Genomic DNA, 5179 nt, shown 5'->3' on the forward strand with positions numbered 1-5179 from the left:
GGCACAGAGAGCCCTGTAAGTGCTGGATGTAGTTATAAAGCCAGTGGTTGCCAAATTCTAAGGGTACAAGTATTCAATGCAAAAGAGAAGGTCTGCTCTCCAGCCTTGAGGAGAATTTGCACCATTTAATCACATACACATTACCGGCTTCCCTTCAGGTCCAAGCCGGCAGATAGTTGAGTTCTGTGGCCTGCATCAAGCACAGAAATGGATCAGAGCTCATCAGCTTGGGGCAGGGACAGCCACAGCAGCTTCACAGCACGGGTAACAGAGCTCTTGACTGAGGCCGGCCCATTCTTCCCTTTGCTTCCATAAATATAGCCTGGAAAATCATCACACTTCCATGACCAGGGCGTGCTGGTCCTGCAGTGCCAGGCACCTCAGGGCACTTCGTGTTCAGCTGATTTCCATGGGCTAGGTACACTTTGGTTCTGATCCACTTGTTTGCCCATGGATTTATTGGGAAGGTCTCCTTCCACACCCCTTCCTCAGGTTTCTTTCAAGAGAAATCCATGGACAAAAACGTGGTGCCTATCAGGGGACACAGGGGACACTCCTGCAGGGTGGACAGGGTACCCACTCCAGAATGCAGGACAGCAAGCATTCCTGAAGAACTTGAGAGAGTTAGTAACTTGTTCTCCATGTCTGTGGCAGGCTGCCTAAGAATCCATGGTTTAAATTTTAAATTTGTAAGTTGGACTGGATGACCTCAAAGGTCTTTTCCAACCTAGTTATTTCTGTGATTCTGTGATTTTAGTGAGGAAGAAGCCTTGAAGGATCTTTCTGTGGTGAGGGTACTCTCACAGTGCAAAACATCATCAGGAATATCCACCCATGGAAGGCATCAGGGGCAGGTCAGACAAACATCTGAGAGAGGCATAGAGAGCTTACCCTGCCACAATGACACTTAGAAAATGGTGTTACAGCACCCAGATGTCATGATCCACACCCAGGTGCTCCAAGGGTCCTACTGCAGCAAGGAATCTCCTCCTAGGAATCCACATCCCCCAGAACTCCAGCCAGAACGCCCTCCTGCCTTTGAAAGATCCAGATCTTCTGTGGGTGCAAGGAACCAGCTTGGAAGGAAATGAAATCCATGGAAACAAAATCCTGCCTCTCCAGAGCCAAAATGGGGCTTTGCAATGCCACGTCCCAGAAGTATTCAACAATCAATTTTGTTTCTAAAGCTCTTGATCTCACATGTCCCTAATGAGTTGGAGTCTAGGTGGGAGGTCTGAGAGCCACACTCCATTCAAAAGAGCACAGAAAAGAGCACATTAATGACCATGTTCCAGCCCTGGTTTTAATAAAGCATCAGGTATACCGGAAAGAACTTCTCCAGACTTACCTGCCAAAAATATGCAGCAATTGCAAAATATTAAATAACTTTTATATATTAAAAAAAAAAACAAACAAACCAGTCTCCCAAACTACAAACCATAAAGAGAAACAAGAATCTGAGCTGTTAAATAAGAAAAGGGAGGTTTGGACAAAAATAAACAATGCCTGGCATTTAGGGACTTAAACTGCATCAGGAAAAAAAAAAACAACTCCTTATTTGCTCTGGATTCTAATTTTTTCCATATTTTTGTCATTAGCTGTTATTAAAGTACTACTGTTCTAGGGCTGGGTGATGAAAGGCTGAGATATGATTCAGCCCCCTACGTTACATAAACAAACCCGGGTCGGTATGACATCCACTGAGGTTTCATTTCTTTTTTTCCCCTTCATTCTTTCGAGCCCTTCATGGTGCCACGCTGCTGGCTATGCTGTGGAAGCTCTTTGAGGTGCTCAGATGCAGTTTCAGGCCAGCTCTTGGGCTGCTCATACGACACAACAGGCCTGTAGCCAGCTGCCCCCTTCCAAAACCCCTGGTTCAGCCTCCCCCTGAGTGGGCCACGGTGAAACTGCGATTTAGCAACGATTTAAAACCATTTAAAGCAGGGTTTGAACAGCAGACCAGGAAGTGCCAGTTTAAAGTTAGCCCTGACCCATTAATCAGCACTGGAGACAATGACACCGGTGTGACCGGATGGGCTGACTTATCATTAGTTCAGATTTATCTGAGATATAACAAAAGGGTGTTCTGCTGGTTTAAAGAGTCTCTTTCCCTTTTCCTCTGGCGAAATCAAGACATTGTTTAGCAAGCCAGAGAGAAAGCCGTTCAAAAATTCTGAAGTCACTTCCAGAGATAAATTTAGTAGGGGGGTATGACCAAACGAGGACCAAAAATTTGGTCTCCTCCTTCGTGGAAATGCCTGGCATTTAGAAATGAACCAAAGCCAGCTGAAATCGATAGGAGGGCAACCACTGAACTGAGTGAGGCTTGTCTGGGACATCACCATGGCATTGGTGTGGGTTTAAGGGCAGGTAAGTCCCCTAGGCCCTCCAAACACGGACATTTGAGTGTCAACTCACATGTCTGGTACTACATAAAGCAGTCCCCACACAGTGAGAAATGTGAAAGGTGAGAAATCCGTATGAAATATGCCTCTAAAACCACCAGGATATTTCATGTGACTGCGACGGTGACATTTCCACCCTGATGGCTTCACAGAAGAGCAAACACAGCAGCCTGGCACAAGGAGCCACGCTGGGAAGGATGAGGGCAGCATTCCTGCCAGTGGGACATACAGTCAGTCTGTTCCTGACATTCCTGAACACAAAATCGCACCAGCAATACCTCCACTGGAGGACAGGCATGGCAGACAGTGTAGCTCCCCATGTAAGTGGCAGCACGAGCCACACCGTGTCACAAAGTGCCTCCTCTGGAGAGTAATGTTGTGGTGCAAGAAATGATCCGTCCCTCTGACTGTAATTATTATATTTATTGCAATGATATCAAAAGAGGGGCAACACAGATAAAAATAAGTGGAAAACCTCTAATGTAACAACAGAATAAAAATGGTCATCTGGCTGCATGAAGTTTAGATATATTTTTATATATATATGGAACCACATTAAGGGATTCACTTTTCATTTTAATTGGGTGGCCTGCTTATGGCATGAATGGTTGTTGGCAGTCCGTAAGATAGCATCAAAAGATGTTTAATTTCATGCCACTCTCAGTTTGCAGAAACAGTCTTCTTCAGCCTTTCAGCAGTTATTACTTCCAGGCCGTTGAACTGTTCTCAGAGCAACAACAATAACAACAACAAAAAAAAGCCTAAAAGGTCTTGCTGACTGCAAAATGTTAGTGTCTGTTAAACTTGAGGTAGATCTTTTGGAGACACTCAGTGTCAGAGAGGGTCCCCTTGTGCAGGGTCATGAGGGAAGAGCAAAATGCAGGTAAGTCCAACCTTACACAGGGTCTCTGGCCTGGGTAAAGGATGGATGGTAAAGAAAGGGATGTGGCTCTCAGACTGTCTTAGACTGTGGGTGGGCCACTCTGCCCTCTGGAAGTGTCAAAATCTCTCCCTGGATGACAAATGGAGCAGAGCCCAGCACTGAGCTGTTCTTTGAAATATCTGACTTTGAGTTAGTTGAACTTGGAACAGCCCTCACACAGTTCCTTTTCCAGCGTCAGCTTGCAGTGTGTATTGACTTTCAGGCAGCAGACTCCTGACTTCTAAACAACATTTTACTCTTCCTCCTGAGGGCTCAGTTCATCTCTTGTTGGCAGCAGCGACCCTCCTTGGCTCCCTGGCAGCTGCCCCAATCACTGAGAGGACTGCAGAGGCTGCAGCAGCACCTAAGCAGAGACAACTTCCTGGTTGTCATCAGTTGTGGCATCGACTTTTCACTCACCATTAAGCCAGTTCTAGATGGAAAAACACTTCTGAGCCTTCATCCTTACCCTGTCAGCATCAGCATCAGCCTCTGCAAGACACACAGCCCTGCTGCCCAGTTGGTTTTGTCACCTTCTCACGACAGCATTCGAAATTCTCAGTTTTCCGCAGATGGAAGAACAGACAAGCTGCGGGGTTGTTTAAAGCACGTTAAGGTTTTGCCTTCTCACACAGCACAGCTGGATGCAGAAAAGTGATCAGAAGGTGCAGGAACAGCAAAACTTCACAGTTTTCCAGCAAATAGACCTATGTATGCAACAGCCAAGTGAAAAGCAGCTTGTGCTGGGTTTTGTTTGGAACCTGCTTTTCTGCCACAGTGATGCAGAACACCAGACCAGCAGCATCCAAAGGGCAGCTCCCTCTCTGGAAAACACAGAGTCACCCAGGTAGCCCAGGGCAGGGACCCCCAGTTTCTATCTGGAAGACCTGCACAAGTCCCCAAGGCTCCAGCCCTGCCCATGCCTGTAGGTTCTTCCACCTTGGTTCCAGTTCCGTTTCTGCTGGTCGAGTCCTGATCTCACCTTTGCTTCCCACACTTTCAGCGAGCCAGTGGTTTCACAGACTTGCTCCTCAGGAGGAGTTTACAGGAGGAGTACAACTCCAGCAGTCAGCAGCTCCTGGCAGATGGGACACCCAGACGGGATCCAGAGGAAGATCTCCCCACACCATCCCATGTTAGATTGGCCTAAACCACTTGGTCTGGAGCTGCCTGACAGGGCTTTTGTCCCTCCCTCCCTCCACCTGCACAGACTCGGGGCCGTGTCCTGGGTAGAACCTGCTCTTGGGGAGCTGCTCCCGCGGGGGTGGGCAGCGACAGAGCCACGGGACATCTGTTCTACTTCTGCCAGCAGTCCCAAAACATCTGCAGCATCCCAGCGGAAGGAGAGGGGACACAGCCCCGAGGACAACGCGGGCTGGCTTTGTGGCGGCGGCTCCGCCTGGAGCGCCGGGGACACCCGTATCCCAATTCGTGCCCCGACGGCACCCGATTCCAGGCGAAGGCACTGAGCTGGTGTGCGCCGCTGTTATTCCAGTTGTAATAATATTCCCGCCGCAGGAGGGGCTTGTATGGGTCATTTGATGCGTGAGGAGCGCTCCGATACCCCCGGGGCATGCGGCGGGCTCTGCGCAGGGATGCTGGCAGCCCCCACCGCCCCCTCCCCACCCTGCATCCCAAAGTTCCTTTCCTTGGGAAGGGCTTTGCCTAGCACCGTTTGTTTTTTAAGGGAGTTGCTAGAAAATTCTCCCGCTATTTTACTTTTTTTTTTTCCCCCTCTTAATAACTATATCATGTCTGGTATTGTATTTCTGTTTTCCCCTGAGGAAAGAAGCCAAAAGAAGTAGGAAAAACAAATAATGTGTGGGAGAGTGTTTTTTGTTTTTTTTTTTTT

Source organism: Corvus kubaryi, unplaced genomic scaffold, assembly GCF_017639235.1.
Source record: "Corvus kubaryi isolate FWS band 111438036 unplaced genomic scaffold, C.kubaryi_AGA036_p1.0 37302, whole genome shotgun sequence".
Classification (NCBI taxonomy): Eukaryota; Metazoa; Chordata; class Aves; order Passeriformes; family Corvidae; genus Corvus; species Corvus kubaryi.